Here is a 16,414-nt window from a genome sequence, read left to right as displayed (position 1 = left end):
CAATGGGCTGAATGGCCTAATTCTGCTCCTCTATCTTATGGTCCCTTCCCCTTCCACTCCATAACCCTGCCCCCTGTTGATATATTCTGTGCCTCTTTCACTCTTACCTGTGTGCCATTCATTTCTCCTTTCTCACATTCCCCCATCCGGTTCCGCTCAGCAATGATACGACTGGAGCGTGCCAGCCAGTGTGCACTACCAGCCTCCTGTTCTCATCCGAATTCTCACCTGCAGCATAGAGCAGGTGGGATCCCTCCCCTTAGCAGTCGGATTCGTGTAACAGCAGCTGTGAGGGAAGAGATAGTCAAAGCACGCTGAGTTTTGTCAATAAGTGCTGACAGTTGGCATGTATGATGAGCATGTTTGCAATCTCTGCCCGTTTTTACTGTCAGCGAGATTGGCGTGGGATGTACAGTCACCACCTGACTTCACGGCGAACATATTCATCAGCAGTGGGTTTGGGATCATCAATCTCTCACCTTGTTCGGTAGCGTCCTGTGTCATGGGAGACATACCCTCTTTACCGTGTTAGCTGTCACCAACCTCCGCACTTTGCACACATTTTAAAATCTCGCCGGAAGGACGAGCAGAGGGGTGCGAAGGGAAGATACATCAAGTTTGTGTTACAGCCTTGCATTTTACTGAAGCAAAGAAAATTGAGGAGACCTGAGGGGAAGTAAGTCAGATTAATTTGTGAGACAATCCTGCTTTCAGGATGATGATGACCTGAAGAGGAAGGTCAAGTGGAGGTAAGGTGTTTGAAAGTTCGCTGCAAGAAGGTAATGCAATTCAAAGGACAAATAACTGTAGTAGAATCTATGTATAGATGATCAAGAAATGTTTCAGAATTGCTGAGCTTTCAGCATTTTTTAATAAGATGCACCTCCGCAGAGCCATGTGAGGGGTGGTACAGTGGCACAGTGGTTAGCACCAGGCACCTGGGTTTGATTCCCGGCTTGGGTCACTGTCTGTGTGAGTCTGTATGTTCTCCCCGTGTCTGCGTGGGTTTCCTCCAGGTGCTCCCATTTCCTTCCACAGTCCGTAAGACGTGCCGGTTAGATGCATTGGCCCGTGCTAAATATTTCCTCAGTGTACCCGAACAGGCACCAGAGTATGGTGACTAGGGGATTTTCACAGTAGAAATCATAGAAATCAAAAAGTCCCTACAGTTCAGTAGGAGGCCATTCAGCCCATCTGATCTGCAACAATAATAATCCCACCCCAGGCCCTATCTCCACAACTCCACACATTTATCCTGCTAATCCCTCTAAATTGCGCATCCTGGGACTATAAGGGTCAACTTAACATGGCCAACCAACCTAATCTGCACATCTTTGGACTGTGGGAGGAAACCTGAGGAAGCCCACGCAAACACGGGAAGAATGTGCAAACTCCACACTGTAAGAAGTCTCACAACAGCAGGTTAAAGTCCAACAGGTTTATTTGGTAGTGTTTGGAGAACTCTCCACTCACCAGACAAAGTAACAGTGTTCCGAAAGCTAGTTGCATTTACTACCAAATAAACCTGTTGGACTTTAACCTGCTGTTGTGAGACTTCTTAGTGTGTTTACCCCAGTCGAACGCTGGCATCTCCGCATCAAACTCCACACTGACAGTGATCCAAACTGGGAATCGAATTCAGGTCCCTGGAGCTGTGAGGCAGCAGTGCTAACCACTGTGCTACCGTGCCATAAATTGATTGCAGTGTTAATGTAAGCCTACTTGTGACTAGTAAATAAACTTTGACTTTGACATACTTGGCTAGGATGTATTATTGGCATTACTATTAGGCTGGGGCTTTTCGTTTCCCTCTGCTGGTGGGATCTTCCAGTCCTGTCACAGTCAACCATTCACAACAGATATCCTGGCACTAGACTTGGCAAGCCACTCAAACTCTCATGGAATTTGGTAGGATTGGAAGATCGCGCACTGGCCAACGATTCACCATTGGCACAGAATTCCTACAGTGCAGTAGGAGGCCATTCAGCCCATCTGATCTGCAACAATAATAACCCCACCCTAGGCCCTATCCCCACATTCATCCTGCTAATCCTTCTAATTTATGCATCCCGGGACAGTAAGGGTCAATTCAACATGGCCAACCAACCTAATCCGCACATCTTTAGACTGTGGGAGGAAACTGGAGGACCCGGAGGGAAGCCCACGCTTCCGTGGGCACAGGAAAACCTGCTGCAAAGGGGCAGGCAAATCCAAGCCATTGACTGCAGAAGTTAACATTCAGCCCTCTGACCAATTGTGCTGTAACACATATTTTTTATTCCCCCATTCCATAAATAATCATCAGATAGACACATCAATCGCGGACCCATTTCACATCTTCGCTGAGCTCAATGCAGACATCATTACAGGAGGCAGCACCCCCCCACACCCAGTGTAAGAGAGGTCTGTTTTACCCGTGTGGCTTTAATGGGAAATGTATCATTACGTGAACAGTTTCAGTCCTCTTATCTAGGGAAAGATAGACTGACACTGCAGGCAGTCCCAGAGGACGTTCACTGGGCTGGACCCGAGTATGGAGGGATTTTCTTATGAAGATAGGACATGAGAACTAGGAGCAGGAGTAGGCAGTTCTACCCCTCAAACCTGCTCCTCCATTCAATACAATATATCTCAGCCTCAACTCCACTTTCCTGCCTGTTCACCACAACCCTTCAGACCCTTATTAATTAAAAACTTGTCCACCTCTTAAATGTGCTCAAAGTCCTGGCACTCACCACGCTCTGGGGCAGTGAATTCCACAGATTCACCATCCTTTGAGAGAAGTCATTTCTCCTCAATTCCGTTGTAAATCAGCCACCCCTTATCCTAACAGTATAAGCTCTTGTTCTTGGTTTCCCCACAGGAGGACACATCCTGTCCATGTCTACTTTGTCAATCCAGTAAAAAGTCTCACAACGCCAGGTTAGAGTCCAACCAGTTTATTTGATAGTAAACCCACAAACTTTCGGAAAGAGTGTTCCTTCGCCAGGTGTGTGGAAGGTTCTGATCAGAGAAGGACATATAAAGTCACACACAGTTTACAGAATACTGATTAGAATGCAAATCTTTACTGCTAACCTGCTATTCAAGTCTTAAAGATGCAGACAATGTGAGCGGAGATAGCATTAGCATCGGTTAAAGAGATGTGTATTGTCTCCAGACAGGACAGTAAGTGAGATTTTACACCATAACTACTTTGTCAATCCCCATTATCATCTTGTATACCTCAATTAGATCTCCTCTCACCCTTCTAAACTCCAGGGAGTATAAGCCTAAACTGTTAAATTTCTCTACCAAAGGCAAACCCCTCATCTCTGGAATCAATCTTGTGAACCTCCTCTGAACCACCTCCAATACAACAACATCTCCCCTCAAGTACAAGGATCAAAACTGCAGGTGCAGTTATTCCAGGTGTGGTCTCACTAATGCTTTGTACAGTAGCAGCAACATTTCATTACTATCATACTCTGTTTCTTTAGCAACAAATGCCAAATATGTTGGTTATGCACTCATTGGAGTTCAGAAGAATGAGAGGCTGACTTTATTCAGACATATAGAATACTCTTGGGGTTGACAGAGTAGATGCTGAGGGGTTGTTTCCTTTTGTAGAAGAGTCTACAACCAAAAGACTGAATCACAGTGTAAGGGGTTACCCAATTAAGACAGAGATGGGGAAGAACTTCTGCTCTCAGAGAGTAAATCTGTGCAATTCTTTGCCACAGAGGGCTGTAGATGTTGGGTCATGAAGTATGTTCAAGGCTGAGATATGACGTGGAGGTGCCAGCGTTGGACTGGGGTAAACACAGTAAGAAGTCTCATGACACCAGGTTAAAGTCCAACAGGTTTATTTGGTAGTAAACGCCACTAGCTTTCGGGGTTTGCCCCTTCATCAGGTGAGTGGGGAATTCTGATCACGAACAGGGCATATAAAGGCAAACAGAGTTTACAGAATACTGATCAGAGTGCGAGTCTTTACAGTTTAGCAGACTTGCATTCTCATCAGTGTTCTCCAAACTGTGTATGTCTTTATATGCTCTGTTTGTGATCAGAACTCCCACTCGCCTGACAAAGGGGCAAACCCTGAAAGCTAGTGGCGTTTACTACCAAATAAACCTGTTGAACTTTAACCTGGTGTTGTGGGACTTCTTACAAGGCGGAGATAGACAGATTTTTAATCAGTAAGGGAATCAAACATTATGGAGATAAGGTGCAAAAGTGGAGTTGAGGGTTATCACATCTGATCAGTCATATGGGCGGCATGGTGGCACAATGGTTGGCATTGATACCTCACAGTGCCAGGGACCTGCGTTCGATTCCCACTTGAGTCACTGTCTGTGTGGAGTTTGCACATTCTCCCCGTGTCTGCGTGGGTTTCCTCCGGGTGCTCCAGCTTCCTCCCATAGTCCAAAGATGTGTGTGTTAGGTGCATTTGCCATGGTAAACTGCTACTTAGTGGCCCGGGATGCATAGGATAAAGGAGTTATCAGGGTAAATATGTGGTGTTATGGGGATAGGGCCTAGATGGGATTGTCAGCGCAGAAGAAGTCTCACAACACCAGATGAAAGTCCAACAGGTTTATTTGGAAAGCTAGTGGATTTTGCTACCAAATAAACCTGTTGGACTTTCACCTGGTTTTGAGAGGCTTCTTACTGTGTTTACCCCAGTCTAACATCAGCATCTCCACATCAACCAGTAATCTCAGAGTGGGCAGTTAAACCATGGAAAATTACAGCCCAGAAACAGGCCTTTTGGCCCTTCTTGTCTGTGCTGAACCATTTTTTGCCTAGTTCCACTGACCTACACTTGGACCATATCCCTCCACACCCCTCTCATCGATGAACCCATCCAAGTTTTTCTTAAATGTTAAAAGTGACCCCGCATTTACCACTTTATCCGGCAGCTCATTCCACACTCCCACCACTCTCTGCGTGAAGAATCCCCCCCTAATATTCCCTTTAAACTCTCCTCCTTTCACCCTTAACCCATGCCCTCTGGTTTTTTTTTCCTCCCCTAGCCTCAGTGGAAAAAGCCTGCTTGCATTCACTCTATCTACACCCATCAAAATCTTGTACACCTCTATCAAATCTCCCCTCATTCTTCTACGCTCCAGGGAATAAAGTCCTAACCTGTTCAATCTCTCTCTGTAACTTGTGGGGAATTTAAATCTATCCCACACTTCAACAGACCCACCCCGTTTTCATGCCCGTGGGCTCTAATTGGTCAGCCTTCCCGTCAATTAAGGACACGCCAACATTAAAATTATGACTTTAATTGGGGGGGGGGGGTCTTTCGGGTCGTTCTTTCGGGTCAGTCTTTCGGGTCGTTCTTTCGGATCGGTCTTTCGGGTCGATCTTTCGGGTCAAACCAAGCAAACAAACTTAAATTACATTCGGACAAAGACAGCTCCCCAAAAGGAGGAGGAATGGCCCGAACAGAAACAAAAAGTACAAAGGAAACTTAAGACACGTCAAATCAAAATGTGATTGTCGGGGTCTATAACGCACCTCAGCCCCCGCGGTGCCCAACGGGCACGGAAGGCCTCGACTGTGCCCGCGGACACCGCGTGCTCCCTCTCCAGGGGCACCCGGCCGCAAACGTAGCAGCGGCAATGACTTTAATTGGTTACCTGAGGAAGAAAGTCCCTGGTCCCAAAACAAAACCTGGCCCCTGTTTCCCTCCTCAGTGACAAAAAAAAATTTGATCCATTGTCACAAATCTCCTCATTCAGATTGAAGACACCATGACCAACATAACACTCGAAAAGCACTCGTTCCTTGATTACAGCTCAGCAACAAGGACTCTCTAATGAGTGTTTAGAAAAATAATAGCACTGGCCATTTTGAGTCAACCATTTATTTCACTCTTATTCAAGCTGTGAAGAATTTATCTGCACTCTGAACCACACTGTTTAAGCACTTGCCAGTACCAAGTGATCCCATCAAATCAAAGACTCAGAATTTGTTTTAAGCGTCAGCTGGAAAGTGTTGCGTAGGTTGCATTGCTATGGCAACAGTTGCGGCACACCCCTTTGTAAGAAGACAGTTCCCCCGAGCCATTTGTCTATTTAGTGCCAAGGTCAGACATAAATTACTTGTTGATGCTGACATTTGAAGTATTATTATGCTGTGGGCACCCAAAGTGAGCAGTTTTGTTTTGAAGCAGTCAAGAAATTGTTACCATGGTACATCAGTTCAAACACTGCCTGACAATGAAATTATATTTGGTGACCAACAAGTATTTAACCCTGTACTTGTTTCCAATGGGGACGCGCTTTCTTATTTCAATTAAACCCACAACAAAGCCCAGCTTCGATCACTGTGCGGAGTCTACACATTCTCCCCGTGTCTGCATGGGTTTCCTCCGGGTGCTCCAGTTTCCTCCGCAGTCTGAAAGACGTGCTGGTCAGCTGCATCGACCATGCTAAATTTTCCCTCTGTGCACCCAAACAGGCACCAGAGTGTGGCGCTGACTCAAAAACATTTAATGAGCTAGCAGACCTGTTGAAAAAGCACTACAACCCAAAGCCCCCAGTAGTTCTCCAGAGGTATTGCTTCAAGATGGTTTGGAGAACTCCTGGGAAATTCTGCCTCTGAGTTCAGGATTAGGTTGTGGAAACTAGTTGAACATTACAAATTTGGACTGCCTCTTAATGAAAGGTTGTGGGATAGATTGGCATGTGGCATAAATAATAACCTAACCATCCAAAAGAAGCTGTTGGCTGAACTCCACTTGGACTCAAAAAAAGCAATTGGTGCAGTGAAGGGAATTGAATAGAAAAGTAAGGCGGATATGCGTCTGTTGTATGGGACATGGATGAGACCACGTCTGGAATATTATGTGCAGTATTGATCTCCTTATTTAAGGGTGTATCTAAAAGGAATTCAGTTTACTAGACTAATACCTGGAATGGGTGAGTTTTCTTGTGAGATAAGATTCGACAGGCTGGGATTCTTTCTACTGGGGCTTAGAAGAGTAAGAGGCAATTTGATTGGGACCTTTAAGATCGTAAGGGGCCTTGACAAAGTGGATATGGGTGTTAGAATGTAACCAATGATAACATTGGATCTATTGTAGTGTGACCAATGGTGACAAGCTGTAAGGGTCAGCTGACTCAGTAAACTGTGTAACCAATGACAAAATGATGTGGTGGTCAGCTGACCAGCTGACTCAGTATAAATAAATATCTGTTGGGAAGTTTGGAATGGTGAAACTGTAAGTTCTGGAGTTTTTTAAATTAAACCTTTCTCTTTGATTTATAAATTGGAGTAAATTTTGTTACCTGCAACTGAAGAGTTCCTTCAGGATCAACAATGGAGAGGATGTTTCCTCTTGTGGAAGAATCTAGAACTTTGGGGCTGATGCTTCAGAATGAAAGGTCACCCATTTAAGACAGAGATGTGGAAAGCTTTTATTCTCTCAGAATGTTGTGAGTGTTTCAAACTTCCTTTTTCAAAAGCTGTGGAAGTGGAGTCATTGAATACTTTGAAGGCAGAAGTAGATTCTTGATAAATAAGGGGATGAAGTATTATCAGCAGCAGGCAGGGGGTTAAAATCAACCTTGTTTTGTTCACATCCTTCCAGGTAACTGCAGAGTATCCATCACATTCTTAGTTTGTGCCTTGTAGAAGGTGAACAGGGTTTGGGGGAGCAGAAAGTGAATTATTTCAGAATTCTCAGTCTCTAATCTGCTCTTGTAGCCACAAGCTGAATTTTTCTGACCCTTCTGGCTAACAGTGTCTTCTGGAAAATCCCACCACCAGCTCATGGTGGGTTACCATCACCACTGGGAAATATACAGTATTTATGTGGCTGGTCTAGCTAAGTTTCTTGTCAGTGATAACCCAAGGTGTTGGTTGTGGGAGATTTGACAATGGCAATGCCATTGAATGCCAAGACAAAATGAATCATAGAAACCTGCAGTACAGAAAGAGGCCATTCAGCCCATTGAGTATGTACCAAACCCCACCCTGACACAGCATCTACTCAGGCCCTATCCCCATAACCCCATATAGTTATCCTGCTGACTCCCTGAATGCATTGTGGGATACTAAGGGGCAATTTAGCATAACTGATCCACTTGACCTACACATCTTTGTGGGAGGAAAAAGTCTTAAACCAGAAGCCTTCCTGATCAGTTAGCCTCACTGCTGCACCATACAATATGTAGAATGTTTGAAACCATCCTCCCCAGAGTTATAGTTTACAAGTTTGACCTTTCGAACAACTATAGAAAGGGAAAACCCTGTTTTTTTTTTTAAATGTTCATGGAACAACAGCCAGTCCGTGAATCATATTCCAAAAGACATTAACATTTAAATAATAGCCTGAGACTGAGTTCAAGCATAGCCTCTTCAGTGGAGACAACCCATGACCTGGTGCAAGGATAGTCCACAAACCCCATTAATCCCAACCAAGACCCGTAACATGCTCCCATCAAGCTATCTACACAGCTTACTCACAACATCAGGATAATGGCCAAACAATCAACACCTAATCAGGTCATCCTGAAAGCAGTTACCACAAAATGCAAGAAAAAACTGAGTCAAAATTGGGCATGTAGACAAGCCACATGGGCAAATATCTTCTGGGTGGAAGAAGTTTAGGGTGGTATAGTGACACAGTGGGGTTAGCATTGGTGCCTCAGTGCCAGTCCTCGATTTCCCAGCTTTGGTCACTGTCTGTGTGGAGTTTGTGCATTCTCCCCATGTCTGCATGAGTTACCTCTGGGTGCACCCACAGTCCAAAGATGCGTGGGTTAGGTGGATTGACCGTGCTAATTTCTCCCATATTATCAGAGGGATTAGCAGGGTAAATACATGCGGATATGCGGTTTGGGCCTGGGTGGTATTGTGGTCAATGCAGACTCGATGGGCTGAATGGCCTCTTTCTGCATTGTAGGGATTCTATGAACACAAGAATTTGGTTTTTAAGAAAAGAAAGGGGTGCAATCCAGTTCCAGCAGTCAGCAAAGATTCAAGCTTAGCTACTCGGGTGCATTGAGATCCAGTCTGAGAAACAAGGAGCCGACATCAGCAATGGAAACCTTAACAGAGAAACACGTACAGAACACACTCCAATTGCATCAGAAGCCTGGTGTGCCTTATTATTCTGCTAATGTCCCCAGACCAGAACCAGGCCTAGGAGCCCTGCAATACTTGGGTGGCATGATGGCACAGTGGTTAGCATTGCAGCCTGACAGTGCCAGGGACCAGGTTCAATTCTTGCCTTTTAACTAAATTCCACAGACTGGATCCACGCCCTGTTTGCTGTTGACCTATCAACCCACCTAGTTCCACACCACACTGTATTCTTCCTAATATTTTTAACTAAATTTGCTTATTTGCTTCAGAGTGCAGCTAACCATTGTCATCAATGCTGCCCCAGTGGTATCAAGATCCTATGATAACATGACTGCAATCCTAAAACCATACCCTCACCAGATCCTAATCCATTTGAAATTTTGACCCTGAACTCCCACTAAGCTGAAACACTATTGGGTCACTGTCTGTGTGGCATTTGCACATTCTCCTTGTGTCTGTGTGGGTTTCCTCACACACTCCAAAGATGCGTGGGCTAGGTTGATTGACCAGGCTAAATTGACCCCTTAGTGTTAGGGAGATTAGCAGGGTAAATATGTGGGGTCACGGGAATAGGGCCTGGGTGAGATTGTTGTTGGTGCAGGCTCGATGGGCCAAATGGCCTCTTCTGCACTGTAGGGGCTCTGGAAAAGCTCATGGTGTCCCACGGGCTAGGAATAAGCTGTGGGAACACAGACTCTCGTAGCAGAACCCCCTGCTATGTACTATAATGCAGAGTAACGTCTAGTCTGCAATCTGAGTGAAAACTACAACTTGCCTGTGGGGTTTTTCATCCTTGAAATTCGGAACTGTGTTTTATTAATCCCTTAAGATATATTTGTGATCTGCAACATGCCTTTTCTTTGAATGTTGTTTGAAGAAAGTATTGGAATCCTGGATATTGGAGAAATGGAATCTCAGCTTGTGATGGTTACTTTCCTTTTAGCTTTAAAGAAATGTTTTGCCTTTAGGATTTCTGGCCAGCAGAGGTGGATATAATGGTACGGAACAACACATTCAACTTGATTGATGTTTGGTATTGAAGAATAATGATGAAGGCAAACAGAGATAAAGAGAAATCAGTTCAGTCAGAACTCATTGCGTTATTAACCTTCAGCCAGCTCACCAAGGAGATTACTACTGGAAGAATGTGTAATGAGGTATGGAACTGGATATATTATTGCAGCAACGATAACTTACAGGCTTTTATTAGCAGGGAAAACATTTTCTCATGAACGGAATGAGCTGAGATGTTATTTGAAATCTTTTACACAAGACAGTGGAACACATTGTCCACCTTACTCACCCTAGTGCTTGAAGCTGATTACTCTCTTTTATCAAAGAAAAATAGCAATGCTGTGGACATAGAATATTCCTCAGGGTGAGGACCAACAACATGAACGAGATAGTTCACTAAGTGGCATGGTGGCACAGTGGTTAGCACCGTGGATTCACAGCACCAAGGACCTGGGTTCAATTCCCAGCTTGGGTCACTGTGCAGAGTCTGCATGTTCTTTCTCCATCTGCGTGGGTTTCCTCCAGGCACTCCAGTTTTCTCCCACAGTCTGAAAGACGTGCTGGCTAGATGCATTTGCCATGCTACTTTCTCCCTCAGTGTAACCAAACAGGTGACGATTAGGGGATTTTCAAAGTAACTTCATTGCAGTGTTAATGTAAGCCTCCTTGTGACACTTTTACTTTTTGTATAAAGCCGCAGAGACCCACAGCAAAATAATCATCGAACCCTATGGTACAAAAGGCCATTTGGCCCATCGACTCTGCACTGACAAAAATTCCACCCAGGCCCATCTCTGTAACCCCACATAGTTACACTGTTAATCATTCTGACACACAGGGACAATTTGGCATGACCAACCCACCTAACCAGCACATCTTTGGACTGTGGGAGGAAACCAGAGTATCCAAAGGAAACCCACAGACATGGGGAGAATGTGTGGAGTTTGTATGGTCAGTTGGGGCCAGAATGGAACAAGGGTTCCTGGCATTGAGGCAGCAGTGCTAACTAGGGTGCCACCCAATCCCATGCATAGCTGATATTTGTCCCTAAGTACTAAAAGGGACAAAATTGGAGACCTGTAAGTTGAGGGAGTTGTTGAACAGTAAGGAAAGATTCCACAGGCTAGATCCACACCCTGTGCTTGCTGTTGGCCTATCAACCCACCTGGTTCCACACCGCACTGTTTTCTTTCTAATATTTGTAACTAAATTTGCATCAGAGTGCAGCTAACCGTTGTGCCATCATGCTGGCTACCCCTGATGGTATCAAGATCCTACGATATCATGACCACAATCTTAAAATCATGCCCTCACCAGGTCCTATTCCAACAAGTATTTGAAATTTTGACTCCGAAATCCCACTAAACAAACAGATTATCTCATCGCATTTGTGGGAAACATACTCCACACAAATGTGCTACTTTGGCATTGTGGCGAAAGGTGCTAGATAAATGCAGGTTTTTGTTTTTGCTTTCCAGTAAGCTGGAGAACAGGAAGCTCTCAACTCTGTTTCCATACAGTCTTCCTTTTTAATTCATAGCATGCTATCAACACATCTTAAAATTCAGATCACTGTGGCATTACTCAGTAGTAGACGGGCTGCAAAATATCGTCACGTTTGCCATCATCTCAATGCAACACATTTTACTAAAGCACTCAATCATGTGAGGCACAGTGGTTGCACTGCTGCCTCACAACACCAGGGACCTGGGTTCAATTCCTGCCTCGGGTCACTGTCTGTGTGGAGCTTGCACATTCTCACCATGTCTGCATGGGTTTCCCCCAAGTGCATCAGTTTCCTCCCACACTCCAAAGATGTGCTGTTTAGGTGGATTGGCCATGCTAAAATTGACATTTAGTGTCAGATAACAAGCTAGGGTAAATGTATGGGGTTATTGTGGTTGGTGCAGACTTGAGTGAAATGGCCTCCTTCTGCACTGTATGTTCCTGATTCTACAACCCAGACTAATTCAGCATCACCTTACTGATCCTCAAAAGGTGAAGGGGAATCGTAGACTCTCTCTTTGGAAAATACGAGTTGTGTGATCAAGGGATGAATAATCCATGTCCTTTCTTCGATACGCAGTGGTTTGTATTTTCTGCTTGTTTACTGACATTTGAGTGAATCAGCACTGTTCTATTTATTAAAGTCCGTCAGTAGAAAGGCTTGCTCTTCTCCATTGAGAAGATTTGGTTGCAGCTGGCACTTGGGGTGCTGTGTTGCAGTATCTTCAGCAATAAGGGGACAGGTTAAATTGATAGCAGGCACTCAGTGGCAAAGATAACTGCAAACTCCTGGAGAGTACATCAACAATTGAATGTGACAGTTAAATTGACAGTATCCTCCTTGTACAAAAAGTTTGTCAGATTCAGGGAAAGTGATGAATAATTGATTGAAAATGTTATCTCTTTGGCTTTCACTCCAATGGGGAAGAATTGAGTTCCCCATTGCCAAGGGTCTCTGGAACAAGATCCCTTGGGGCAGAATTTTTCTGTCCCACGGGAATTGTAGTGTAGAATCTCAACAGTGCAGAAGGAGGCCATTCAGCCCATCGAGTCTGCACCGACAACAATCCCACTCGAGCCCTCTCCCCATAACCTCACATGGTTACCCCGCTAATCCCTCTAACCTCCCCATCCCAGGGCACTAAGGGGCAGTTTAGCATGGCCAATGTGCCTATCCCGCACATCTTTGAAGTATGGGAGGAAACCCACACAGACATGGGGGTAACATGCACATTCCACAGAGTGGCCTAAGCCGGGAATCAAACCCAGGTGCCTGGTGCTGTGAGGCAGCAACACTTAAACTGTCTGCTAATGTGTCGCAGTGAGAAGTCTCACAACACCAGGTTAAAGTTCAACCGGTTTATTTGACATGCACATTCCACACAGACAGTGACCCAAACTGGGAATCGAACCTGGGTCCCTGGCGCTGTGAGGCAGCAGTGTGTCGCAGTGAGAAGTCTCAACACCAGGTTAAAGTCCAACAGGTTTATTTGGTAGCAAACGCCACTAGCTTTAGGGGCTTTGTCCCTTTGTGTGGTGAGTGGGAGAACTTCCCCATTTACCTGATGAAGGGGCAGAGCTCTGAAAGCCAGTGGCATTTGCTACCAAATAAACCTGTTGGACTTTAACCTGGTGTTATGAGACTTTTTACCATGTTTACCCCAGTCCAATGTCGCCCCAGTGAGTGGGACACAGAGCCTGCAAAGGTCCATTGGCCCTGGGTGGGATTTTCCACTCTTGAGGCAAATTAGGCCTGAATACCCCACCTATTGAGTGTACATGAACACACGTTACAGGAATTGACAAACCATTTCAGCAATTGTTGAGAGGCTGCTGCGTGACTGGAACTGGCTGACGCTTTTTGCCAAAAATATTAGCATCTTTTGACACGATTGCCAGCACCAACAGGCACTGTTTTTCTTGTTTCCGTATTTTTTGGATAACTCAGAATATTTCATTTACGAGCAGGCTGGCAGTGCAAAGGTGTGCACAAGTGATCATCACACGAGAGGTATCCAAAATTAAGAAAATAACTTTCAAACCACCTGCCTTGTAAAATTCCCAACAAAACAATCCAATATCAGCTCAGGCTTGCGTACTAATTACCCACTGACAGAAGTTCTAATGTTACACGGATCCCAGAGGAGGGTACACAGCAGCCCCAGAGGAAAATGATTAAAAGCATACTTAATAACTGCTTCATTGTGTAAAAGGGCAAGCTCACGTCTCAGGGATGGCAAATAAACAACTTGAAGAGGGCTGTCACCGCAGAAGACACTTTATGAGCGGCTATTTGGCTTTCAAGCCATGAGCTGCCTTGTCAGTGCATTTGTGTATATTTTAATTAGTGTTTAATTGCATTGTTGCAAACCACTGGGGGGAGGTGGGGAGCAGAGTGGAGGTGGTGGTTTATCAGAAGCGGAAGAGTGAAACCAGCTGGGTACAAACTGTGGGGATGGGGAGTGAGTGAGGAGTAGGGGTGGGGTCTGGAAGAACGCTGGGATCGGTACCCTGGTGGGTACATTTTAATTAAGATCACCAAATGAATCCCGGACCACTTGTAAAATAAACTATCCGGGGGCGGGGGGGGTCATCTCTCAGCCTCTACTGAGTAGAGATGATGCTTTAAATTGAGTTCATTGAACTGGCTTGCATCAGCCGGATCAAATTATATTAGCACTGACACAATGGATCTCCCAATAGGGTACACAATTGCAACTGAGCAAATTAATTAACCCTCTAATGCCTTGGATGGGGGTGTGGGGTTGGGGTGAGAGGCTTTGTGTAATAGTGTAAAATGGATGATAATATAGCAACAGCAGGCTTTACAAGTCTGCCAATTTCCTATTTTATTGCATCCAGAGTTTGCGGAGGGGGGTAGTTTCTATCCGCGTTTTCTCCAAGATCGGAAAATCCCGCTTGAGGTCGATGGACCTTTGCATAGCCCTGCCCCACCTACTATGGATCCCATGGCAGGAAGGATGGGAAAATTATGCTGAGAGGTAATGAGTTGGAGAAGTTCTCTAATTTATTATTGCCACATGCATTAGCACACAATGAAAAACGTTGTTTCTCGCAGGCTGTACAGACAAGTATACCACTCATAGAGAAGGAAAAGGAGAGAGTGTAGTGTTACAGTCGTAACTAGGGTGTAATTAAAACATTGTCAGAGTTTAAAAGTTAGAATAAAGTTTTAGAAACATAGGATTAGAGGGTATACTGGGCACAGCTTGCAGGAAGTTGCCTTACTCCGGCACCATCTTGGAAGTTTGGAGGGTACAGAGGTAGATGGGGCTGGGTTTTCCATTGAAGAGAATGGAAAAGTTACATGAGGTTTGAAAAGCTGGACAGCAGTTACAAAACAGGGATCCTTCACTCCACTGGCATCAAACCTCTAAACGTTAATGGGGAAGCTTAGCTCACAGAAATTAAACCATTTTTGGTTTGCATGGGTGGCCATTGCTTCAGATCACCTCGGATAACGCCGAGAGCTCAATTCCAGATCTCTAATCAGCCGATAGCAAAGAGCTCAAACAAAAATAGAAAATGCTGCAAAATCTCAGCAGGTCTCAGCATCTGTGGAGGGAGAATGGAGCCAAAATTTTGAGGTTGGATGACCCTTTCGGCAGGCCAGAGTTAAGCCGGAGAAAGTCCTATTGCTAATTTCCATGATCTACATCACATCATTCTCCAGAGATGAGGGGAAGCTCATGCTTGGGGCATGTTGGACTCGAGTGTGCTGTCTAGCCAGTCTGCCTCGGTCTCCAGCAGCTGTAGCATGCTCCCTTTCTCCTTCACGGTTCCCTGGTCACCATCCCTATTCATGGCCAGGTCTCCTCTGCTGCATCTCAATTCTTGGGATTCTGTTCCTTGCCCCACTGCCCCCCTACTGTCTCCCTCCAACCACCCCCTCTCTAAAATAATGCCAGTAAATCTTTAATTTCCATCTGAAGGACTAATAGGAGCTGAATTTCATATCTCATTCCAAAAGCCAAGAGCTCCAGCAGCCAACCCCTGGATTAAATGCTTCAATCTCTGAAGCAGAACGTGAATCTACAACCTCTAATGCAACCAACTTAGACATCGCTGAACTGAACTCCTTACTTCTGAATTTGCAAATAGGCTGACTGATCTACTCCAGTTACTGCATTCTTAATGATGGAGTAAACGTAACTTAGTGAGGACATTTTTTTTTAAAAGCCAGCCAACTGTAGAAGGAAGCAAAAACTGAAATGTTTACCTTTTCAACCAACATCACAAAAATATGGTTATCTGATCACTATAGAACCATAAAGTCAAAGAATCCTACAGCACAGAATAGGTCATTGGACCCATTGACTCTGCACTGACTCTCTGATAGAGTATCTTATCCAGGCTCTCTCCTCCACTGTATCCCTGTAACCTTACACATTTACCATGGCTCATCTGTGTTAAAGTTCAGGAAACAACATATTGGAGGCAAACAAAATAATATCATGTGCAAAAGGAAAAGTGGCACAGTGGTTAGCATTGCTGTCTCACACTGCTAAGGACCTAGGTTTGATTCCTGGTTTGGGTCATTGACTTTGTGGAGTTTGTGCACTCTCCCTGTGTCTGCGTGAATTTCCTCCAGTTTCTGTCCACTGTCCAAAAGACATGCTGGGTAGGTGCATTGGCCATGTTAAATTCTCCCTGACCTGAACAGGCATGTGTGGCGTCTAGGGGATTTTCACAGTAACTTCATTGCAGTGTTAATGTAAGCCTACTTGTGACACTAAAACTTAATACTTTAATGGGAGTCTCAGTGGCAAAGCATTTGCAGAGGTTTATTTAT

Source organism: Carcharhinus amblyrhynchos, chromosome 25 (genome assembly GCF_965287045.1).
Source record: "Carcharhinus amblyrhynchos chromosome 25, sCarAmb.v2.hapA, whole genome shotgun sequence".
Lineage (NCBI taxonomy): Eukaryota > Metazoa > Chordata > Chondrichthyes > Carcharhiniformes > Carcharhinidae > Carcharhinus > Carcharhinus amblyrhynchos.
The sequence above is the reverse complement of the archived record's forward strand: the minus strand, read 5'-3'. Positions refer to the sequence as shown.